Below are 25,718 nucleotides of genomic sequence, written 5' to 3'. Positions count from 1 at the left end.
AAAAGACCCTTAAGCCTCACCCAGATAAGTGTCCCCTTCCAAACTAATTTTTCAGCTCGGAAAACAGATTCAGAGCAAGGTACCAACTTGCCTAAGATCACCCAGAACTAGGGACATCCAGACTAGGGCTCTGCCCTGCCCCAGGAGGCCAGGCTCCACCACCTAGGTGGGTGGGCTGAGGAGGTGCCAGGGCACAGGCAGGACCCAGGATGGTCTTTAACTCTTGACACCCACCAATTATCAGAACTCCACACCCCCAGCCCAGGTTCTCATCCTTCTTAGAGCCATACATGGGCCTCCAGGACAGAGCAGATGAAAACTAAGGAGGACAGGATCAGGCACAGCCACTTACCCAAGGGCAAAGATCCTATAAATCAAGGAACGAGAATTCAAACCCAGACCTGCTCTACTCTGAAACCCATGTCAAACTGCCTAACTTGGCATCTGAAACCAGGGATAGAGCTCAGGTCTGTCACTTTGTAGTATGAGCTGGAGTTATCAGGGAAAGCTTCCTGGGGGAAGGGGTTCTTGTTAACAGAAGCAGCCAGGAGATAACGCTGAAGGAATTTATCTGCATGTGTGAGAAGCATTTGTGTCTTTCCATATGTCTATATGTGAACATGTGTCTGTGTGAATGGACAGGGGTGTGTGTGCACATGTGTGTGTGTGTGTATGCATGTTCTTATCTGTGTCTGGTTTTGCATGTGAAAGCTTCTCTGTGGAGATAAACACACACACACAGAGTTGTGCACACATGAGCATGCACCCATTCTACTGGGTTAATATTTTCCTGCCTGCGTCAGCACGGTCCCAGTCAGTGGGCAGTTCCATGCAGGTACGTGCCCTATCTGATCTGGTCAGGGGCTGTGGGTCTGGAACAGGGGTCTTGGGGGTGGGCAGGGAGCCCATCTCAGTTCCCCCAGGGCAAGCTACACGCTCTCCACTCTCCTGCTCAGCCTGAGAAGGGAGGCAGCCCCAGTGTGGTGTGACTGCCTTGCCTCCCCACTCACACTGAGGGCTCCCTGGTGGTGCAACCTCCCTGCCTCCCTCCAGATGAACAAAGCCAGCCGCTCCCTGACATACCCTCCTCCTCCATCATCTCTGCTCAGATCCTGAGGCTTCTCTATGCATCGCTGTCCCTTTGAGGACAAAGGGAACAGAGACCCTGGGAAATGCTCATAACAAGCCCTCCTTCAGCAAGAAAGCAGCTTTGAAATGTTCAAGTGAGCCAGTGGGAAGGTGGAATTCTATTGCCAGCTTTCCAGGAACACAGTGATTGCACCAAGGGCCTGTGCAGAGGAGGTCTGTGTGGGCAGGGTCTGGGACACTGGCATTGAGCCTCAGCCAGGAAGCCTTGGTGGAACATGGGGACCCCAGGCAGGGTGGGGCCTTCCCGGTTCCTGGGCCTCTCCCTGTGTCACTGGAGGGTCCTCCCACACCTACACTAGTCCCTAGGGTGCAGGCTGGGCCAGACTGGGTTGGACAGGCAGACACTGTCTCTTCTGCTCTTGGCAGAGCCCAAGGCCCAGGGTGAGTCAAACCCAGGTGTCCTGGCTCCTAGCCCAGCTTGAGGATGCCCCAGTGCATCTCCAAATGGGAGAGACAAGGATGGAGCATGGAGGGAGGGAGACCGTCACCTCTGCGATTATGCCCCACACTGCAGCCTTTGTGCCTTCTCACCTCCCTGGAGCTCCGTCTCTGGGCAGTCTCTGCCACAGCCTAGGGCCCCATTCTGACTTTCTTAGGCCCTTGGCATTTTCTTTATTGTGGTAAAAAATGCATAACATAAAATTTACCATCTTAACTATTTTTAAGTGTACAGTTCAGTAGTAAGTTATTCACATTGTTGTGCAGCTGATTCCCAGAATTTCTTCATCCTGCATAACTGAAAGTCTATACCCATTAAACAACTCCCCATTTCCCTCCGCAGCCCCTGGCAACCACCACTGTACCTTCTGTCTGTATGAATTTGACTATTCTAGATACCTCGTGTAAGTTTACTCATACACTATTTGTCTTTCTGTGATTGGCTTATTTCACTTAGCTTAGGGTCCTGAAGGTCCATCTATGTTATAACATGTATGAGAATTTCCTTCCTTTTTAAGGCTTAATAATATTCCATTGTGTGGATATACCACATTTTATGTATCCATTCGTCTATCCATGAACACTTGGGTTGCACTATTGTGAATAATGCTGCTATGAACATGGGTGTGCAACTATCTCTTCGAGATCCTGCTTTCAATTCTTTTAGATATCTATGCCCTTGGCATTTTTGCCTTTTTGGGCCCCTTCCTCCAGAAAAAAAAAAATTTAATTTTATAATATTTTTATAACTGTACTGGCATAAATATATTGATAATATTGAACATCTTCAGTCTACAAGTTCATTTTTTTCTTATTTTGAAGCAAATTAAAACATTTTTGGGGGCCAGGTGCAGTGGCGCATGCCTGTAATCCCAACACTTTGCAAGGCTGAGGTGGGAGGATTGCTTGAGCCCAAGAGTTTGAGGTTACAGTGAGCTATGATCATGTATGTCACTGCACTCCAGCCTGGGCAACAGAGCAAGACTGACCCTGTCTCTAAAAAAATAAAAAAATTTAAAAATTTAAATTTAAAAAAAGACATTTTGTGAGCCCTTAGGTAAAACATTTTCCTGGGTGCTGTGCCTACTGTATGTAAGGGAGACGGCAGCCCGGCACGTCTCTCAGGTCCTCTTCCAGCACACAGCTGCTGCCACTCCCCAGTCTCCACCTGCAGCCCAGAGCTTACCCCACTGCTCAAGAACAAGCGATCCGGCTCCCTCTCATTGTTGTCCCTCTTATGTGTCCAACGGACATGTCTACCTTCACCTGTCCCAAACTAGACCTCATCTGACCTTCCCCCCATCTGCCCCTTCCCAAGGGCCTGTCCCAGGGAATGTTCCTCCCCACCACATCTCTGGAGCTTTCCCTGCAGGAGTCACTCATCTGCTCCCTCTTTTGTGGTCCCCTCAGTCTGTCCCAAATCTATTCCACCCCCAGGAGTCTCTCTGTGGATCTCCCAGTCTGCATCTCCCCTCACCCTTTCTCCATTTCACAGCGACATTTCTAGCCCCCAAGTTGCCATGATTCCCCTGTGCTTGAAGTCTTCCAAGCCTCCCTCCCCAAGATGCACAGGAAAACTCCAAGCAGCACAGCCTGGACTTTTCAGCTGTGCTGTTCCATGCCTTTACACCTGCGGTTACTTCCCCTGCTTCCTCGATCTGCCCGAACAGCTAATGTCTTCCTGGGCCAACTCAGGTGCCCCTCCTCTGTGAAGCCTTCCCTCTCAGCCCAGGCGGAGTGGAGGCCAGTTTGTCCTGGCTTGCAGAGCACCTGTCTGCACCTTTGCCACAGCACTTGCTACCCTTTTGACAAATCTTTCTGTTTGCCTTCCCTCCAACGCTGTTAGGACAAGCCCTGCGTGCTTTCATTTGAGATTCCCCAGAACGTGAGCACTGAACTGGTATTAATTGAGAGAATATAAGAATGATTATGATTTAGTGATGTGATTGTGGTTGACGTTATGGTCGGATGGAAGAATAGCAAGGAAATGAGGACATGTTGGTGAATGAATTTAGAAGAGAGTCAGTGAGGGTTGGGAGAGGGACCCTCCTGAGACAGACGACAGCTTGCTCAGCTCTAGAGTGATGGGCTAGGTGCCTCTGTTGCCTTGTTCTATGCCCACGAGGGTATCCAGAGAGCTAGTCTCATCATCTGTACCCCTTCCTGTCTCAGCTAGCTGGGGAGGGGTCCAGGTGCTTCCAGCTAGGGGCACCTGCCCCACTGTGGCAGGTGCCAAAGTCCCTCCTATTCCCACAACTCTGAGCCCTCCTCTTGATGTTCCTTAGCCCCAAGATGAGCATCTTAGGGCAGGCTTGCCATGGCAGGAGAGACAAGGAAGAGGGCAGGAGGATGTGACCGAACATAGAGTGAGTGTGAGTGGAGTTGGAAGGGGTGGGGGCAAGTCAGTGGTGCTGCCCATGCCAGGCTAAGCTGACCCAGAGAGCCTAGCACCCCTTGTAGGGTCAGCACATTGTACTTCAGTCCCAGAGAAGGCTTCCCTCCAATCATGCAGAGGCCAGAGGAGCAAGGGCGGTGGATGCGGAGTGAGCAGAGATGACTTCCCAGAGCCAGGCCCGCTCAAGAGATGCCCAACCCCAAATCCTAGAGACATGCCCACATCCCTTTAAAGCATTTCTAAATGAAAATTTCAAGCATGCACAAAAGTAGATATGAATCTCCATTATCTAGATTATAGAATCATCAACTAGTTTAATCTATATTTTTCTTCTAAAGTATGTTAAAACAAATTCCAGCCACTTTGTAATTTTATTCCTACATTTTTCAGTGTTCATCTCTAAAACATACGAACATTTTCTTACATAATCAGTGTCATACCTAACAAAAACGAACAATTCCATGGAATGATCAAATACCTGCAATTGTTTCAAAGTGTCTTTTTGCACTGATTTGTTGGTTTATTTGAGTCAGGATCTAAACAAGGTCACATATTACATTGAGTTAAATGTTCTCTTAAATAAGAGAGCCCCCCCTTCTGAGATCTTAATTTGTTTATGTCACTGGCTTGCTGAATAAATGTGGTCCTATAGGAAGTGCCATGTTCTGGATTTGTCTGTCTACTTCCTTGTAAGGTCATTTAGTTTTTCCTCCATCTCCTGTGTTTCTTAGAATATACAAGAAGTTAGCTCTAATGGTGTAATTTTATTTAGGTCTGATTGTTTTGTGTGGGATGAGGCAGAGAATGCTTTGTAGACGGTGCTGTGTACTTTCTGTTGCATCCCATCAGGAGACACATAATGCCTAGTTGCCCCATGCTAGTGACGCTGACCAATCAGTGGGCCCAAGGGGTGACAGCCTGACCCCTCCATGACCACATTCCCTCCATCAGTCCTTCACCTTCTGGTTGTATCCTTTGGTTTCTACTTAAATCAATTTCAAAATCTTTCCACAAGAAAGCATGTTAAAGGAAAAGCTCCAAGCAGCAATTTCTTACCCTTACTCTTACAGGAAAGAAAGAGTCTAAAAATGATGGAGTCTCAGGTACCAGGTTAATTGGAGCATGGAGGAGAGTCAGGATGAGAGGCACATGGTGACGAGGATAACAGAAAGACTGAGGTGGTGGAAGAAAAGAGCAGTGGAAAAACCCAGGGACAACCTGGCCAGGAGCCTGAGTTTGGGGCTGGTTTGAGGTTTTCCTATTCAGGGCCCCACCTACGTGATGAGTTGTTTGTAGCTCAGGCTTTATGGACAGACAGACCTGAACTTGAATCCAGCTCAGCTTCTTAATCTGCGTTGGCTGACTAAAAGCAAGATATTTAACTGGTCATCTTCATCTGTAAATGAAAATATTAGTGGTTACCTTGCAGAGTCGTTGAGAGAATGAATTGAGTTGGTAAGGGGCATGGCAAGTGCTTGGCACACAAAATACTCTGGGTGGTGGCTAAGAAGCCTGTTTGAGGAAGGGGAACCCTGTACTTCATGCCTCCTACCCATCTCCAGCCCTGAGGGACTCTTGCCTGAAGCCAGGGCCAACCTAGAAGGGCTGCAGGTAGAGTATAATGTGCTCATGCCACAGACAGCAGGGACGATGCCCAGGGACTTCCACCCACATCTTCAGCTGCTCCAGCCCAGCGACTGGTCTCCCAGCTATTCCCATTGCAGCCTGGTGGCTCAGCTCTCTGATGTGAACTCCTAATCCACTCTTAGGATCTGGGAGCCGGGCTGCCCCAGGCATCCTGAAATCGCCCGCCCAGTGAACAGGCCACAGGCTCACTGAGCAACTGGGAGACCCAGGCGTGACAGGGCTGGGGCAGGCAGCCTCCTGGGGAGCCCTTGCCTGCGGAGCCCACTGGGGGCAGGGTGTAGATTCCCAAGTGATTCCTCCCTCGCTGGGAACAAAGCAAGTGCGCAATGAATGTATGTTGAGAGAATTGGGTTCCCCCTGCCCTGAGTGGGAGTGAAATGGTTTTTCAGGGACGGCGAGTCTCCCTATGGGGGGCGGAAGTGGGAAGTGTCTTGGGCATCCCCAGGAATGCGTGGCTCCAAGACCCTGAGCCCCGGGCAGGAGCAGCTGGGGTGGACAGAGGGAGCTCCTCACTCCTGTTCCAGCCTGTTTCTTCCCGCCCTGCCAGCTCCCACCCACAACCCTGCCCCCAGTTAGCCTTCCACTTGCTTTCTGCAGCAGCTGAGACGCTCGGTGGGATAGGGTGGGAAGGGGAGACCCCACCCCCCAGACTCCCAGCCACATCCTTTTCTCAGCACCCATGAGGCTGGCACTAGCGCCCCTGCTGGTGGTCTAAGCGACGCCTTTGGCCTGAATCCTTTGGAGGAACCACCCACCATCCCCCATCTCCATTACCCCACAAGGCACTGACAGGGCCCGCCTTAGCCCCAGGGTCCTGCTCAGAGGGGAGACACATGACTCCATCCAGCCCAGCCCACGATCCTTAGTTGTGGCTTCCAAGTTTTCTTTTCCACCTCACCTGTGTTGCTTTCTTTGTTTGTTGACTTTAGTGCTGTCTCTGTTTGCTCTGGCTAAGCCAGGATGAAAACTCAGAGCCCAGAAGTGTGAACTTGAGAGAAAGCAAGCTGGGGGGCTGGGGCGGGCGGGGAGGGAAAGATGTGAGCTGGTTCCCCTCTTCAGTCTGGAGTTCACTGCTGTTTACCCCTGCAGGCAAGCAGCGTTGGGGCCTAGGGGCAGGAGTGGGTGGAGAGAATTTCCCAGCCTCACCGAGGGCAGGTCTTGGCCTGTCACTTTGATAATTTGTTTTGAAGCTCAGCCCCAGAACTCTAAAGGCCTCACAACTCCAGTTGGTTTGAACACCTCTTACAGGAAAATACAAGTTCCCTGGAGATTGCTACCCGATCTTAGCCCCCAGTGCTTCAACTGAACAGCACAGAGAACACCACCATCCTCCATGCAAAGCCCCCAGCACCAAGGCTTCCTGACTTTCCATACACCTCCATGAGAGTCTGTCACCCAACAGCCCTGTGAGGTGGCCCCACAGGAATTATTGCCCCCTGTCATTTTATCATGGGAAAGCTGAGCCCCAGAGAGGGTAAAGGAACATCTCCAAAGTCACTAAGTGAGAGCTTGGAGGAGTCCAGGCTTCCTGGCTCCTGGCCCAGACTCTTTGCTCTACTTCAAGCATCTCCTAGATCATGTAGCATGATGGGAAGGCAGCACCAGGCCCCGGGCACTGGGTCAGGCGCCATCACACCTAGTCATGGAGTGTTCACACAGCACATGCCAGCGCATACAGCACCACACACACCGGGGGCATGTGCAGCCCAGGGCTGACGTGCTCACCCCATATCACTGCAGACCAGATACCACCAGGATCCTTATGTCCTTCCCACCCACAGAGGGGATAAGAGAAAGCTCTGACTCAATGCCCACCTGCCACTCACTACACCTGGCCTGCCTGTGTGGCCTGTGGTGTGTGCCTGCCCTCACCAGATTAGGATGGGGAAACCACCCTGGCCTGCAGCCAGGGACTTAGGGATAAGCTTAAGGAAGCTGCTGCTGTCACCATAGGCTTAGGGCACCCAGCTCTGCTGCTGCTCCAGCCCTTCTTGGAAAAGATGATCTGTCATCAAGGAGCCCTCCCCACCCACCACCACCCAGGCCTCCTTCTCTGATGTCTTACCAGGCTATGAAGCTGCATCCCTCTTTCAGAGTGACACTTGTACCCATGCTCATGTGCTCCTGGAAGTGCTGTGTGTTCACCCACGTCACTTCGGCCTCCTGCCACATGCACCCTTCACACCCAGGCTATGTGAGCTGTGTGCACAGGGACTTACTGTATATGCATAGTCAGACACAGGTGCACATCTCAGACCCAGGCATGTAATGCAACATATGCATGCACTCATATAGATGAACACACAGGTGCTGCACTCTGCATACCCCTTTCGCCTTCCAGAATAAGGGCCATTTGAAGGGGAGGGGTGAGTCACCTGCCAACCCATGGGACCTGCTGAGCCAGCAGGATAGGAAGCCCCAAGTTGAGAGCTGTGGCCTCAGGGGACCAACACACCACATGGGGCCTGCCCTGCTACCAGCTTCCAGTGCCCCCCAACCCTCAACCTCCACCCTTATTATCTCCTGCCCACATTATCGGCCAGAACTTATGCCAGAAAAGCACATCTATTCCTTTAAAATATATATCTGCTGCTGAGCTGTCTGCCACTGTGCCTCAAGGGCTACCATCAAACTTGTGCTCTTAAATACAGATGTCCTCAAGGAAAAACCAGGTGGCAGCAGGACCCATCCTCTCTTTCCTCTGTCCAAACCCCAAGCTCCTAACTAAGCTCCCTCCATGGAAGCACTTCTTGTTGATGATAACTCACACATCTCACTCCTCTTAGCTCACACACTCTTGAGCAGAGAGCCCCATCCTAGGCCCAGACAGGCTTTGTCTCCTCCTGCCCTCTCTCACCTGTGTATTCCTGCTCAGTCTGTCCCCAAGTCTGGAAACTCCCTGCAGACAGAGGGGCAGTCTGCAAACATAGACAGAGAACCAGGTGGCCAGAGCAGCCCAATTGAGTGGATTGTCCCCCAAGGCCCACCTGGCCCCTCCCCTGCCTCAGCAGCATGCCCACTTAGTCACTGAGTCAAGTTTGGCTGGGTCTAAAGAATGTCCTCAACTCCTACAAGGTGTCAGGCATATCTGCAAATATATGGTCCACTTTGCACATGCATTAAAATTAAGAAAGATCATCTAACTCTCTCCATCTTTCTAATCTGAAAAGTTAACATATAGTGGTTAAGAATGTGGTCTCTGAAGCCAGACTGTCTGGGTTCAAATCCCAGCTCTGCTGCTTGCTAGTTACTTAATCTCTCTGTGCCTCAGTTTCCTCTTCTGTAAAAAGGAGATAATATCATCCACCTCATGAAGTTGTTGTGAATACTAAGTGGGTTAATAAGACACACATGAAGTGTTGAGGAGAGGGTCTGGCCTCTAGTAAGTTCTCTTAAGAGTTTACAACTATTATTTTCCCTCCTTCCACTCTATAGTCTGTCCCTAACAATCCAGTCCTTATATGGCTGTCAACATGATCTTATAAATGTGATAGGGTCACTCCTTCGCTCACAATCCTTCCTTGGCTCTCAACAACCCTCACTGCAGCGTCTGGCTCCTTAGCCTTGCTCACAAGGCCCCTCACATGTGTCCCAGTGTTCCTGCCTCTCATGTTGTCTTGAACACGCTGACTCTCCTCAACCCTGTCTGCCTAGAACGCTCTGTCCCATTGTGTGCTGGTAAATCCATAACAACTGGCTCTTTGTAAAAAAAAAATGTATGCATATATATGTATGTGCATTTATAAATTTTTTTTTTATTTCAGCATATTATGGGGGTACAAAAGTTTAGGTTATGTACATTTATAAATTTTAATGGTATAAAGCTGTAAAATTAGCATATAATTTACAGATAATACTAAAGTATGCAGTGGTCTTCATTGTAAATTCTATAGTCAACTGTTCTCTGTAGAATACTTTCTTTGATTTTTGCCAACCCTTATATCTGCAGCCAACCTATGGTTGTAATTCATAGGATTCGACAAAATCAGACTATGAACAAATGCTTGATTACTATCCAATTCAACAGAAAAGTCATTCATGTCGTTGACTAATGAGTGTACTTCCAACATAAATGGTGGTTGATATTTTCATTTACATTAAAGAGTAAGACAAAAATTAAAAAATGGGCTGGGCGCAGTGGCTCACGCCTGTAATCCTAGCACTCTGGGAGGCCAAGGCAGGTGGATTGTTTGAGCTCAGGAGTTCGAGACCAGCCTGAGCAAGAGTGAGACCCCCGTCTCTACTAAAAATAGAAAGAAATTATCTGGACAACTAAAATATATATATAGAAAAAATTAGCCGGGCATCGTGGCGCATGCCTGTAGTCCCAGCTACTCGGGAGGCTGAGGCAGTAGGATCGCTTAAGCCCAGGAGTTTGAGGTTGCTGTGAGCGAGGCTGACGCCACGGCACTCACTCTAGCCGGGCAACAAAACGAGACTCTGTCTCAAAAAATAAAAAATGAAGATGTGTTGAAACATCACCCATTTGCCAATGATATAAGTGGCCTTTTTTGCTGAATTGGATGATAGTTTTCAAATATTAGAAGAATGTTTCCTCGATGTTTTGTGCTACTCACAATATAATGGCTACAGACACAATACACTTGTAAATTTAATCTACATTATTAACATTTTCTCCATCACTTTCTTAAGTCTAGTCCAGGGATCTAAAGGGCCAGATAGTAAATATTTCAGGCTTTGTGGGCCATATGATCTCTGTCACGAGTACTCTACTATTGTAGCACAAAAGCTGCTATAGACAATATGTAAATGAATGAACATGTCTATGTTCCAAAAAAACTTTATTATGGACACCGAAATTTGAATGTTACATATGCATACATGTCATGATATATTCTTCTTTTGATTTTTTTTCAACTATTAAAACATATAAAAGCCATTCTTAGCTCACAGGCTGGATTTGGCCTTCTGGCTATAGTTGGCCAACCCCTGGTCTGTACAATTGACAAAATAAGCCCTGATTTGTAGTGTTTGTCAATTTTAACAATGCAAATTATTTCCGCCATGGCCTATTTCCGCCAACTGCCAACATGATGTCGCTGAACAAGGAGTTGGAAAGAGATGAGCAGAGCACTCCATCATTAAGAGTTTTCTCCAGCTTAGAGATACAATAAATGTAAATACATTAAACAGCATAGATAATAGTAAAATATAGTAATAATTAGGAAGTCATGAGTTTTGATTACATAGTACCTTTGTTTTTAAAATAATTTAGCTAATTATATGTTTATATAATTTAATTTTTAGTAGTTGCATTGTTTAATAAGCAGTCTGCAAAATTCCTGAAAATTTAGCACTTGCCTCTTGGGAGCCTGTTGGAGTGGCCCCAGCACACCACTTCCTGCGCCTGTGCCGTCCCCCACAGCGCTTCCTGGCAAACGCCAACTCCCTCTTCAAGACTCAGTAGCCACGTTCTGTCCACTCTGCCTCCCCGAGACTGGATGCGGTGCCTTCTGTGGGTTCCCACAGCCATGTGGGCTTCTTTCTTTCATAGCCACTAAAGGCTGGGCTACCTGACTAATTTTCTTGCCTGTTTGCCTTGGGAAGGAAAAAGGAGCATGAGGACCACAGAATCCCTAAGGCTTAGAAAATGCCTAGCAGACGGAAGGCACTCGATAAATATGTGTGGAATGAAGTAGGAAGGGGCTGAGGAGCTTTGCAGAGGGGTCCTGGGGCAAAGAGACAGGATTAGGGAAATGGGGGTCTGATGAGAGGGGCTTAACCCAGGGGCTCAGAATGTCTGTGAAGCCAGGGTCAAAACGTCCCTAGTCGTCGTGGGGGCCTTGGGATCTACCTGCATCCTAAAGCACCACTCTGCCCCCAACAGGTCTAGGCTTCTCCCTACTCAGTTCAAATTTTCGTCTCTTATTTTCTCTTAGCTGCTCAGGACTTCAGAATGGATTTATAAGGGAGACTCCCTAGTCTTCAGTGACATTTTGTCTTTGAGCGCCATTTAGTGGGCAGCGACCAAGGAGATTCTCCCCTTTTCACAGAGGAAAGACTGAGATCCAGAGCTGGCCTGGCCCGAGCCTCAGGTGTCCCAGGGTTTCCTCTTCAGCTGTGAATTCCCTACGCCCTGGCTGAGAGCCTAGACTCCCTGTTCTCCAGGTCATCCTGTTCATCCTCCCTGCCTTCCAACAAGACAGCCCATGGAGGGCCTGGATGGTATAACTTTTCCCTTCCCTTCCCTCCTCAGAAGCAGCCCAATAAGGAGACACCTCATTCTTCCTGATCCACCATCACCCTGCCTTTCCTGTAGTCTAACCTGAATTGCTCTTGCTTTCATGACACTGCCTTTCCTTCCCAGAAAAGGATGTTTGCTCCCACCCTAAAAGTGACCTCACCAGGGGGCTGTTCTCCACTTTCCACCCCCTCCCCAGGCCTGCAGCAGAGCCAGGACCTAGCCCAGCCCAGCGTCTGTCTCTGGAGTTCCTGGAGGTAGTCGCCAAGTAAGGGCAGCCAGCCTGCTGGAGCCACCTCTCCCATCTGTGACCTTTGCCTGGGATCCACCCATCTCCCCCCTCTCCAGGACACATGCACAGACACCCCACCCTGGGGCCCAGGCTTCACTGTCCACCTGTCCAGACTCGCCTTCCGTCCTGCTGGTGACACACCCAACCCAGCCAGTCCCCTGTAATACAATATCTCACTCAGGTCAGAGAGAAGCACAGGAAGCGGAGGCCTGAGGGGGGCACTTCCCTTCATCCTCATGGCTGACATCCCTTCCCCAGCTTGGAACCTTCCATGAAGGACCTCAAGGCCCAGTTCACAAAACACCGCAGTTTTATAGGTGAGCAGAGTAAGGCCCTGAGAGCCAGCCCAAGGCCTCAGAGTGGGCTAGTGGCAAGGACAGGACTAGATCCGAGGTTAGATCCTATGCAGAGGATCCTGCACAGAAAGTCCTCCTTCCCACAGTCTCCAGTGATGAGACTCAGAGGGTTTCCCTCAGGGAGATGGAGGGTGCCAGAGGAGTCACAGCGAGGGACACCCTTTCCCTGTGTCCTTGCAGAGTTTTGGGAGGCTGGATGCCTGCGAAATCACTCCCAGCTCAGTGCTGAGGGGAGGCAAACACACAAGCTCACCCAGTAATCCTTACCTGTGGCCTACTAAATGGAGGTGGGAATGGGGGAAGTTCTCCCCACGGGCAATAGGGGGTGCATCATTGGAAGTGAACTTGAAAATAATGAAATTGGGCTGGGTGCAGTGACTCACACCTGTAATCCTAGCATTTTGGGAGGCCAAGGTGGGAGGATCGCTTGAGGCCAGGAGTTCAAGACTAGCCTGAACAATATAGCAAAACCCCTATCTCTGCAAAATAAATTTTTTTTAAATTAGCTAGGCGTGGTGGCACGCACCTGTAGTCCCAGCTACTAGGGAGGCTGAGGCAGGATTGCTTGAGCCCAGGAGTTTGAGGTTTCACTGAGCTATGATGATGCCACTGCACTCTAGCCCAGGGAACAAAGGGAGACCCTGTCTCAAAAAACAAACAAACAAACAAAATCCCCAAAAGTCGGTCTGCTTCTTATTGTCACCATTGGCGATAAACAATTCTAAACAATGTTAGTGATAAAATACACAGATGAGGTGGATCCCTCCCACCACCCCCTCTCCTTGGCACACCACTGTTCCTATCTACATACGCACCACCAAGTTCCTGCCTATCAAATCTACACTATTTCTTAGATCAGAAGACAGAGGACAATTTCAACTCATTTAGAGAATTTATGGGTCTTTTTAGGGCATCTTTTTCTGAATGTCTACTTCTGAGCATCTTAAGCAGTGTTAATCAGTTCCTACAAGGGCACTTCATTTATTCATCACTCATTTATCCAAATGCCATGGAAGCCCTCCCCAGTGCTAGCTGCTGGATGTACATTGGAAAGCAAGTCACAGTCCCAGCCCTGGGGGACTTACAAGGCATGTGGGGAAGCTGGTGAGTAAACAAGAAGTCACAATGCAGGTATTAGAGGTAATAAGCACAGGGGCCTGTGGGAATTGAGAGGAGAGCACTGAACCAAACACAGAGCTGAGGAACGTGAGGGAAGCCTTCCTGGAGCAGGAGACATCCACTTTAACAGCACAGGTGAGGAGGAGTCAGACAGACAAAGGGGTTGGGGAGAGAAAGGATAGTTCCCCCGAGAAGAGGGAGCCCAGGAGATGTGTGGCCAGAGCAGGCTGGGAGCACCATGACACTGCAGAGCTCAGCCTGGGCTGGATCATGAGCTGTCCCGTGCTTGCTCCTGAGAGTGACGGGAAGCCACTGAAGGTCTGTAAACAGGGGAGTGGCAGGGGCAGATTAGTATATTAGAAAGCTCTAAAGCATGACTGTAGCTCAGAAGGCAGGGATTTGGCGTGGGAAGAGCAAGAGTGGAGCAGAGAAACTGGTTAGGAGGCACTGGAGTCATAAAGGCAAGAGATGGTGGTGACTGGAACAAAGGGAGTCCCATGGGGGATGGAAAAAGGGGCGGGGCTGGAGGCCCAGGTGAACAGCTGACTGTGGGGGTACAGGAGCATGGGAGCCAGAGCGCAGGGTAGCTCCCAGGTTTCTGGAAGGGTGGTGCCCCTCTCTAAGACAGGAACAAAGGAGGAGGAGCAGGCTTAGTGCATAATCGGGTCTTATGTTCATATTTCTAATAAGATTTTCTCAAATTCACAGCACTTCTTAAATCGAGGTGGCTCGTGCCTGTAATCCTAGCACTTTGGGAGGCTGAGACAGTAGGATTACTTCAGGCCAGGAGTTGGAGACCAGCCTAAGCAACATAGCAAGACCCCGATCTCTACAAAAAATAGAAAAATTGGCCAAGCATGGTGACACACATCTGTAGTCCCAGCTACTAGGGAGGCTGAGGCAGGAGGATTGCTTGAGCTCAGGAGTTTGAGGTTGCTGTGATGTTACCACTGCACTGCAGGCCAGAGAACACAATGAGACCCCGTTTAAAAAAAAAGGGGGGGGCCATCCCTTGTATGGGATTTTTTTGGTTTTGTAGATCAAGGCAGCCCCCAAAACTTGCTTTCTGTGTAGGGAGGGTTAATCTGGAGAATGAAAGTGAAAAGAAGAAAGAGATGCATCAAAAAAACCCTATTTAATTAACTCCATTGTGCTTTACTAAACACCCTTTCATTCAACATCTACAAGGTCTGGTGCTGAGAAATACACAAGAATCCTGGCCTCACAGAATTTACAATCTAGTATGTCAAAAAGTAATATAGGATTATAAAACACTGACACTTTCACATAAAACATTGTTTTTGCCTCTTTTTATAAATGCATAGCTTTTATTATAAACGTAGTAATGCCCTTCAAAGAAAATGTGAACACTACAAGAAATAAAAATAAATTGCTCACAATTCAGAAACAACATAATGCCTATTAATGCTTTCACTCTTTTTCATCCATTAATCCTTCTGAGTACTCTGTTGACATAATGGAAATAATTCTATACAAGCCTGTTTGTATAATGCCCTTTTCACCTAATGCCATGATTATAGAATAATTATCAACTCTTCAGAACCATCATTTTAATAGACTTTAAAAACCAAGAGGCAAACTATTCTTTATCTGTCTTCTACCACTGGGAAGTTAGTTTGTTTCCAACATTTTAATTTTACATTTCCTTTTTCATTCATAAATATACACTTATATTTCAATGTTTCATTATTATAAGTAACATTGCAATGAAGATCTCTGGATAAAGGCTATGTCTATGTCTCCAATTATTTTCCCAAAGATGAATTCTCAAAAATGAAACAACTGTGACAAAGAATATGAGAAATATCCAGGTTTACTAGCCCAGGCAACAGAGTGAGACTCTATCTCAAAAAAAGAAAAAAACCAATATGGAAAAATCCAGGTTTATTTTAATCCTTTATATATTTACCTCTCTAACTCATCAGTTTTATGTATGAGGTGAGGATCTAGTCTTTGCTTTCCAGACATGAGAAGAAGGGTCCTCTTCAGGCACCCCTCACCCCATCTTCTTAGCCATCAGCTTTTTCAGCCTCCCTAGGAGAACAGAAAGATGAAATCAAGAGGTGACATTACTTGCTGAGATTCTCAAGATTTCCAAGAAAGTGATTTCCCTGTTCTGTGAGTAACTGGCTTTCTCTGTGTCCTCACTTTCTGATGAGTAACTGGAAATGTACTTCTCTCTGCTTGAACTTTGCCAGAATTGTTTGTGTCAAAAGCCTTTGAAATGCTCTAAAGCAAATAAAATAGAAAGAGACGCCAAAAATAGGACAGGGAAGGAACAAGTTAATATGTGTACTTAGCACAGTGCCCAGCACATTTAAGGACCCAATAGATGGTATTTCTTCACTCAACAGATGTTCATTGACCCCTGCCAGAAGTCAGGCACTACGCTAGGTTCCGGGGACCTGGCAGTGACCGAGACAGACACAGTTACTGCCCTCCCAGAGTGCCCTGTCTGCTGGGTAAGATGGCCTTAAACACATGATTACACGAATAATGGTTAGTCAGGGTACTAAGGGGCTGTCACCAGGTTGAGTAATAGTCTGTGGGGACATTGGGGAATTCTAAAAAGGGAAATAATAGTCAACTTAATGAATGAGGATCTTAGGGCCAGGCTGGGCAGAGACAACTGCCAGGTGTCGTGGGTGTAGGCAGAGAAGATTCAGGGCTTCCTGGCAAGACCTCTACCCAGTATTCTTTCAATACCTGGGAATGAGGGCTGGCCTCAGGGCCCAGTGAACCGAGGGGTCAAAATGAAGCGCGCCTGGCCAGGACAGAGAGCAAAGGTAAGGGGTATGGCACGTCCAGCTGGGGAAGCCCAGGGCAGGCCAGAGGCTGGAGAGGCAGGGGCAAAGTCTCAAAGGTGGGTACATGTTGAGCATGTGCTGAGGAGGAAGGCACCAGAGGAGAAAGCCCATTTAGGGACCTAGGTGAGGGACTGGAGAGAAGGAGGGTGTTGTTGATGGTGACAGGGAGGAGGCAGAGATGGGCAGTGATGGTGAAGCCAGCAGAGGGGAAAGGAAGTATTGACGGTCCAGAGACTCCGTCAGGAGGTAACAGTGGAAGACTCTGTTGGGGCATGTATGACAAGGATGGGGTGTGGCAGCAAAGATGATGAGGTAACAGAGACAGATGGGGACAGTCAAGGTGACAGGAGAGATGGGAATGGGACTAGCAAGTGACAGGGCTGGGGTGGAGGAGGTTGATGAAGACAAGGTTGGTTCAGGTGACAACAGCCTTGGGCCTGGGATGGGAGCAGGGATGGTGGCAGTGCTGGAGAAGGTAACACAGTACTGGGAACTGGGTCAAGTGACAGCCTGGATAAGAAAGTGGTTGTGATGCAGGGATGACGGTGAAGGTGACAAATGAGTGACAGGGTGGGTGATGAGTGATGACCATCAAAGTGACCCAGGGTTGACAGGAAGTATGGGTGGTGATGATGTCTGTGCTGGTGGCAAGTCAGAGATATCAACCCTGCCCCCTCCCCCGGGCCTGTTTCAACATCAGAACTCTTTCCTAGGCCGCAGGTCCCATGACTCAGTACCACGTATCAGCTGTGGTCCGATAAGATCTCCAGGAGCAGCCGCGGCCAGCCCGGCTGTGCCCAGGCCCATCGAGGAACCAGGCATGGAACCTTAACGTCATCACTGCCTCCTCCCTCCTGGGTCCACATCCACCCCAACCTGGGGTCCACCAAGAACCTCTAGCTTCCCTCTCCTTGGATAATGTAACCATTCTAGCCAGGGATTCTTCCACAGCTGACCCCATTAGAAGTTTCTGGGCCTTCTAATGCTTTCTCTTTTTCTTCTTCTTTTTTTTTTTTTTTTTTTTTTGAGACAGAGTCTCGCTCTGTTGCCTGGGCTAGAGTGAGTGCCATGGCATCAGCCTAGCTCACAGCAACCTCAAACTCCTGGGCTCAAGCAATCCTGCCTCAGCCTCCTGAGTAACTGGGACTACAGGCATGCGCCACCATGCCCAGCTAATTTTTTCTATATATATTTTTAGTTGTCCACATAATTTATTTCTATTTTTAGTAGAGATGGGGTCTCGCTCAGGCTGGTCTCGAACTCCCGACCTCGAGAGATCCACCCGCCTCGGCCTCCCAGAGTGCTAGGATTACAGGCGTGAGCCACCGCGCCCGGCCGCTTTCTCATAACTATCCCCTGGAAGGAGAGAGAAAGGAAGGTGGACTTCAAGCGGGGTCTAAACAATCCCATCCATTCATCCCAGAAATATTTACTGAGCCCCTTGCAATGTAGCAGGGGCTGACTTTTACAACCAGACCCATTTCCCAGTCTCCACAAAACTCAGTCTGGGCAGACAATGGCAGTAAGTGGCAGCCACCATCCGGAGAGAGTGTAACAGAGTGGGGGAAACTGCTTCTTAAATCCCGAGGAGAGTGGGTCCCATTAAAGGAAACCCGGGGGGGACAGAGGAGGAGAGTAATAAACCAAACTAAGGGGTACTATGAACACTATTTGGGTGACGGGCACCCCTGTAGCCCAGGACTCAAGCATTACAAAAACGATCCATGTAACCTAAAACATTTGGATCCCATTAATATTTTGAAATAATTAAGAAAAGGGAACCTCGGGTCCTGTGCCAGTGATGCTTTTGCTCAACTAAACGCTTTACAAAAACATCTATAGTGAGAAATCGGGAAGGAGAAAATAAGGAGGGGGAGGGAGAGGGGGAGGGGAAGAAAACCACCAATGGGCCAGAGGCCAGGGTGCTGAGAGCAGTGAAGCTGCCAGCCGCTGGCACAGGAGCCAAAAAGATTTCTAATAACAGGGACGTCTAATATTCAACTTGAATGTGTTGGGTTTGTACAAAGTAAACTCCCTCCATCTCCCTGAACCTTGCACACAGTTTGCTACTAGTGAAGATCTGCTATAAAGAAGGCATTTCTCTCCTTTTTTCTTCCTTCTTTCCTTCTTCTTGTTGAGATATAGTTCACATGCCATATTTACCCTTCTAAAATATACATTTCAATGGAGTTTAGTATATTCACAAAGTTTTTGCAGCCTTCCCCACTGTCTAATTCCAGAACATTTCATCATCCCAAAAAGAAACCCATATCTTGCTGCGTGCGGTGGTTCACACCTATAATCCCAGCACTTTGGGAGGCCAAGGTGGGAGGATCGCTTGGGGTCAGGAGTTGGAGAGACCAGCCTCAGTAACACAGCGAGACCCCTGTCTCTACCAAAAAAAAAATTTTTAAATTAGCTGGGCATGGTGGTGCACAACCTGTAGTCCCAGCTACTTGGGAGGCTGAGGTGGGAGGATTGCTTGAGCCCAGGAATTTAAGGCTTCAATGTGCTACTATGATCACACCTGTGAATAGCTACCACACTCCAGCCTGGGCAACATAGAGAGACCCTGTCTCTAAAAAAAAAAAAGAAAGAAAGAAACAGAAAGAAACCCATACCCGTTAGTAGTCACTCTTCATTCACCCCATCCCTCCAGCCCCTGGCAACCACTAATCTACTTTCTGCCACTATAGATTTGCCTGTGTCCATAAGCATTTCATATAACATGCAGCCTTTTCTTCTTTTTTAAAATGGAATTCAGAGAAAAAAGAACAAGTTGCACATCTGTGTTACCACCGAATGTTTCAGGGATCCAAGGGTTCAGGCCAAGGTTGTGTCAGAAATGCCACGGCCTCACCCTTTCCCCCTTTGAATCTGACAATTAGGATGAACTCGGGACAGAATTCTTACTGTCTCTTGGCAGGCCTCCCATCTCCCTCCCATCCTGCCCCAGCAGCTCTTGATTGATCAACCTTTCTTAAGTACCATTTTGGACACAATTTCTCACTTGAATATTCTAATTTTTATACTCGCCATTGGAGGTCCTCATAGGCAAGTTCCCTCACATTGCTGCTGCCTTCTGGCTTCCTGGGTGGCCTTCAGGAACTCTCAGCTCCAGCCACATCTTTGTCCCTTTGCTTACCCTCTGCCCTCTCTCATCTGAATCAGTGATTCCATCCAGCTCTTCCGGGGCACCCTAATCTCCAGACTTTTGCACAAGCTGTTACCTCTACCTGGAGCACCCTGCAGGCTAATTCTTTCTCATCCTTCAGGTCTCAATATAGAGGAGCAGGGCCAGCTTTGTGGGAGGGTGACCAGGGCCTTAGAAGGGCCCCGTACTTGATTGAATGCTGTCCCAATTGCTTCTGATTGATTATATTTGCAGCATTCGCCACTAATTAGACTGTGAGTTCCATGAAGGCAGGAGCCATGTGGTCGGCTTTGGCTTCCCCTTTCCCAACAGTCCTCAGTTTCCATTTAGGAATTCCTTTTGTTCAGAAGGAGTTAACATCGCTCTTGGGGCCAGAGGTGGGGCTTGTGACTTGGCTAATCCAGTCAGCTCAGGCCATTCTCCAGACTCAGGGAGGGGCATGTGACCAAGCTGATCCAATCAGAGTGCGCCTCAGGGGGTTTCCTCTTCCCAGCTGGACATTAGCAAGGAAACGTGTAGCCTGAGAGCTGCTGCCAGCTGTCTTCAAACCGCAGAGGATCTAGCCTTAGGATGAGGCTGACAGCATGGGAGGAAGAGAGAAGAGATAGAAAAGACATAGATGTTGGATCAAGCCTCACCTGAAGTTTTCATCTAAATTTTTCAGTTATATGAGCCCAAGGCACACTGAGTCAGATTTCCTCTTATTTGCATCCAGATACTTTCTATCTGATATTCTTGTATAATATATATCTTATTCATCATAGTATTCCTGGAAACTACCACAGCCTGGTTTTAAAAAGGTGCTCTTGGGCCAGGTGTGGCGGCATGCACCTGTCATCCCAGCTACTCAGGAGGCTGAGATGGGAGAATCGCTTGGGCCCGTGAGTTTGAGACCAGCCTGAGCAAGCTAGCAAGACCCTGTCTCAAAATAAATAAATAAATAAAAGGTGTTCACTAAATGTTTGATGAGATAATAAACAAACAAATGAATTAAACACAAGCTCTCTGGCAGAAAGGCCAGAAGGTATTATTTTACACATAAGACTCTTCCAGGAGCCCTTCTGCAGAGTGTCTGCTGGTCTCCTTGATCCTGTATACCTCAAGGGACCCCTATCGGCTCTCCCGTCTCCTAGTTGGAGCCCAATCTCTGGGACAGCCCAGAGCACAGTGTCTTTCTGTTCATTCCCAGGCAGCTGGGCCTACGGAGGCTTCTCTCTGCAGTCAGATGTCCCTTGGCTTAGAAGATGCACCCTGAGACTGGGGGCCCAGGCCTGGACTGGCCACTGCCTTACACAGTAGCTTCGTGCAAGTCACCTGTATGAGAGACTCAGCCTCCTGTTCTGTGGAACAGCAGTAAGGATGTGGACCAGTTGACTTCGAAAGGTAAGACGGGGCTGGTCTGAGTGCACGGTGTTTACAAATAATTGATCACAACCAGTTACAGATTCCTTTGTTCATTCTCCACTCCCACTGCTTCACTTGACTAGCCTAAATATGTTTTTTATTTTTATTTCTTCTCTTTTTCTTTTCTTTTTTTTTGAGACAGAGTCTCGCTCTGTTGCCCGGGCTAGAGTACCATGGTGTCAGCCGAGCTCACAGTAACCTCAAACTCCTGGGCTCAAGCAATCCTCCTGCCTCAGCCTCCCGAGTAGCTGGGACTACAGGCATGTGCCACTATGCCCGGCTAATTTTTTCTATATATATTTTTAGTTGTCCGGCTAATTTCTTTCTATTTTTAGTAGAGACAGGATCTTGCTCTTGCTCAGGCTGGTCTTGAACTCCTAACCTCGAGCGATCCTCCTGCCTCGGCCTTCCAGAGTGCTAAGATTACAAGTGTGAGCCACCACGCCGGGTCTGACTAGCTTAAATAAATTAATTTAAAAAATAAAAAGAGGGTAAGATGGTCCTAACTCTCCTGTCATCTATGTTCCTAAACTTCTGTGAGACAGACAGGCTGCTCTACCAGTTGGAAATCAGTAGTTTCAGTCTCTCCTGCTGTTTGCTTATTCAGCAAGTATGTGTTGATACTACTCTGTGCCCCGCCCAGGCACTAAGACTCTCAGTCATGGTCTTCAAACCTCCTGCTTCCTGACCCCTGGCTTTGGAAATCTGGGTTATGACTTCAAAGGCTGAAGTGTGTGGTATGGTGGCTCACACCTGTAATCTCGGCACTTTGGGACGCTGAGGCCAGGAGTCCAAGACCAGCCTGGGCAATATAGCTAGACTCCCATCTCTAAAAAAAAAAAATTTTTTTTTGACACAGAGTCTCTCTCTGTCACCTGGATAGAGTGTAGTGGTGTCAACATAGCTCACTGCACCTCAAACCCCTAGGCTCAAGCGATCCTCCTGCCTCAGCCTCCCAAGTAGCTGGGACTGCAGGCACATGCCACCATGCTCAGATAATTTTTGTATTTTTAGTAGAGACAGGGTCTTGCTTTTGCTCAGGCTGATCTTGAACTCCTGAGCTCAAGCAATCCTCCCGCCTTGGCCTCCCAGAGTGCTAGGATTACACCCGTGAGCACCACCCCCGGCCTACAGGAAATTTTTTAAAAAATTAGTCAAGCACAGTGATGTGCTCCTGTAGTCCCAGCTACTCAGGAGGCTGAGGCAAGAAGATTGCTTGAGCCTAGGAGTTCAACATTACAGTGATCTATAATCAGGCCATCACACTCCAGCCTAGTGACAAAGTGAGACCCTGCCTCTTGAAACAAAAACCAAAAACCAAAGAAACCCTAAAGATTTCCCAACCCCATGTCCTGACCCCTGTGACTCGTTTGGGGCATCATAGCCCCTGTTCGTTAACCCCATTCCTGTATTTAACTACATACACAATTCCAGCCTGTCAGACTCAGGGCACAGATGTGGCTTCTAGCCTCCACAAGTAGGAGTGTGGGCAAGTGTGTTTTTGAGAGTGAGTGCATCTTAAGCATGCATGACTGTAAGCATCTGTGTGGATGTGAGGATGTGAAGCATAGGTGTGTGAGCAGCCTGTGAATGCAGCCGTGCCTGAGTGTGAGCGTATCTGAGCATGTCTGGGCATCTGAGCGTGTGAGGAGGGAGAGTGGATGCCGGGGCATCAGTGTGCATGTGTGAATGCAGACGGGTCGAGTGTGGAGGGAGCGAGTGTGCATGTGTAGGTGAGCAAGTGGGGGTGGAAATGTGCTTGCGTGAGCGTGTGCACACCCCCCGTCTTCATCAGTCCCAGCAGACACACCCTCACGTGTATGTGGGCACGCAGGCACCTCCAAGGGCCAAAGGTGGCTCAAGCTATAAACCCTTATTCTAATAAAAGGAAGACTTTGTTCATAGGCCAGGGATCACTCTGCTCTCCCCACCCCTGGCATTGAAGTGGGGATCCCCCAGCTAAAGGTTACCTCCATCAGGAGAGACCTCCCTCAGACTGGGGCCTCCCCCTTCAGGCCAGGCCACCTCCTCTACTCCCTCCCCTGGTTTCCAGCCCAGCCCTGTCAGTGACCCTGAGCAGAGAGATGAAGGATGAGGGTGGTAGCCGGACATTCCGGGCTATGGGGGCGTCTCCATGGAGACGAGCGGTGGACCATGTCCAGATGATTATCGGGGTTTCCAGAGTCCCCTCCGCCAGCCCCTCCCAGCCAGGCCTCCTGAGATCTGAGCACAGAGAGGAAGCCTGCCAAGGGCCCACTGCTCCTCACAAGAGCTTCCAAAAAGGCAGAGACTAGAGAGCAAAGGGAGAGTCCCCCATATGGCTTCCCCTCAGGCTTCCCTGCAGCAGGAAATCAAAGGAGTTGGTCCAGGCCATTGGATCTGGTTTAAGGCTTTATCATCAGAGATCTCTGGAGACAGGGAGGGTTCACACCATTAAGACCTTAGGAAGGACTTCCTGATTGGGGGCTGTGGAGCAAGAGTAGTAAACACAGATTGGAATTTTACTTGTTCCCTCAGCCTCCCTGGGATTGAATCCCTCCCGTGACCTTGTGTACTTTCCTCTCCAGGCCCCTAACTCGCCACCACTCTCAGCCCCTACCAGACGCCTGAGCCCCACAAGGTGGTGGGTTGCCCAGCTCTCCCTTTCTCGGGAGCCTGAGTTTTCTGAAGAAAGACCCAGGGTGGGAAAGGGGCTCTGGCCTCCCTCTCCCCTGGCCCCACTGCAGTGGGAGGGATCTAGGCTGGGCTGCCAGGCTGGCCCAGGTGATGCAGCCCACAGAGACTGGATCTGAAATGCAGACTCCGGCCTGCCCAAGGTCCCAGGGCAGAGAAGGGCTATTTTGGAACCCAGGTGATCTGCATCCAGAGCCCTGCTCCCTGAGATGTCACACGGTGCTCTCTGGGGAAGGGGGAGGGAAGACTGGGTTCTGCTCTGGGCTCTGCTGCCCTGCTCTGTGACCCTAGGTGACATTTTGGGCCTCAGTTTCTCATTTACATGAAGGAGAAGCAGTCTCCTTTGGCACCCTCCACTGCCTAGGTGCCCAAGACCAGGCACAGCCACCCTCTCCCTTACCTCAAATAAACCTGGTGCCAAGGCCGGGCACGGTGGCTCACGCCTGTAATCCTAGCACTCTGGGAGGCCGAGGCAGGAGGATCGCTCAAGGTCAGGAGTTCAAGACCAGTCTGAGCAAGAGCGAGACCCCGTCTCTACTAAAAATAGAAAGAAATTATACGGACAACTAAAAATATATACATAGAAAAATTAGCTGGGCATGGTGGCATATGCCTGTAGTCCCAGCTACTTGGGAGGCTGAGGCAGAAGGATCGCTTGAGCCCAGGAGTTTGAGGTTGCTGTGAGCTACGGCACTCTAGCCCGGGCAACAGAGCGAGACTGTCTCAAAAAAGAAAACCTGGTGCCAAAGGCCAAAGCCCCAGGTGTGGAGATGCTGAGCCCCTGAGGAGCACACCCCCAGCTGCTGGGCAAACACAGCCACTTCTCTGGCCGCTTAGGACTCTAAGCATTCTACTTGGCAAGGCCCCTTCCCATCTCCCTGAGGGCCCCAGCGTCTTAGTGTCTCCTCTGTTTGCACTACCTGCATTTCCTGGGCCCACAGTTCAGGGCCCCGCCCAGGCCAGGCCGCCTCCTCCCAGTGAGAAGGTCCAGGGCCCTGCCTAGGCCAGCACCTTCAGAGACCCTTCCTGAGGGGTTGGGGCTGTCCCTGGCCCCCAGGGGTCTCCGTACTGGGTGGAGAAGTCCCTCTTCTCCCCTTCCCACCCCACCCAGCTCCACCCAACTCATGTTTCCCCAAGCCTATAGGTGCCCCACCCAGGTTTTCAGAAAAACAATATCAAGGGGAAAGAGAAGGAGGGAGCTCATTACCAGGAATTAAGGAGGAGGCATGCCCTGGGGGAAAACAAGCGGGATTGGGCTGGCAGGAGAGTCACTGGTAGGCACACTCGGAGATGTGCTCCAAAGTACACACAGAGATGGGCTCCGAAGTTCACAGGATGTTCACGTAGAGGTACGTGAAAAAAGACCCGGCAGTGACAGGCACATGGTCTGCCAGAGGCTGGGACCCATAGAGAGATATAACCAGACATATTAAAAGAAAGACACGCCCAGGAACACTGAGAAATGCACACTTGCATGTGCACGCACATACACACATACTGAGGCAGGCATACAAAGAAACAGGAACCAAGCTCAAGTTTCAGGGAGGCTGATTTTAATCCAAGCAAGTCAGAGTTTTAAGGAAACATGGGCTCCTCCAAAGTGGGCTGTGAAGGGGGCTTAGTGCAGGAATAAGGGACAGGATGAGGCAGGGGATGTAGCTACCCTCCTATGGGATAATTCTCCTCTGTGTCCACCCTAGAGAATGGATTACATGGAATGGGAGATGAAGAGTTTTCTTTCTAGAACTTTCTAGCAGCCAGAACTACTGAAGGAAGGCATACCTGGGGGTGAGGGGCTTCCCTCCTACCCCTGGAGGGGTTATACAGCTACTGCATGCTGTGTCCCCACCAGTCCCTCTCTGCTCCACTGCTCCTGGTTCTGGCCAGGCCTTACCCTTTCTCTCGTGGTTGTGCAGCTGCAGGCTCCTCTGCCCTGTGTAACTGTGTGTGGGCCCGTCTTGTGTCCCCTTGGTCCCTCCTGGGAGCCTTCTGGAGTCAGGGTGCCACAGCCATTGCCCCTACTCTTCCTCTCCCCTCAGGAAATTCAGAATCTATGGAAGG

The 25,718-nt window shown here is 49.3% G+C and overlaps 2 long non-coding RNA genes across 3 annotated transcripts in view; one reads left to right on the top strand and one right to left on the bottom strand.

Moving 5' to 3' along the window:
* LOC123646212 overlaps nt 1-20,957 on the top strand; it is a 25,046-nt gene extending 4,089 nt beyond the window's left edge. The window contains exons 3-4 of the long non-coding RNA XR_006737826.1: nt 11,644-11,815; nt 20,770-20,957. This is a non-coding gene — a long non-coding RNA (uncharacterized LOC123646212). The remainder of the gene's footprint in view (nt 1-11,643; nt 11,816-20,769) is intronic.
* LOC123646211 lies at nt 14,669-25,718 on the bottom strand. 2 transcript variants are annotated; one of them, XR_006737824.1, is made up of 3 exons: nt 25,552-25,718; nt 15,529-15,653; nt 14,669-14,683 (listed from the first exon to the last, which is right to left on the bottom strand). It is a non-coding gene; the product is annotated as an uncharacterized LOC123646211 (long non-coding RNA). The 2 variants fall into 2 exon arrangements; XR_006737823.1 differs by lacking the exon at nt 14,669-14,683 and having other exon boundaries at nt 15,477-15,653.

The sequence above is a fragment of the Lemur catta genome, chromosome 10, assembly GCF_020740605.2.
Source record: "Lemur catta isolate mLemCat1 chromosome 10, mLemCat1.pri, whole genome shotgun sequence".
Classification (NCBI taxonomy): domain Eukaryota; kingdom Metazoa; phylum Chordata; class Mammalia; order Primates; family Lemuridae; genus Lemur; species Lemur catta.
The sequence above is the reverse complement of the archived record's forward strand: the minus strand, read 5'-3'. Positions and strand labels throughout refer to the sequence as shown.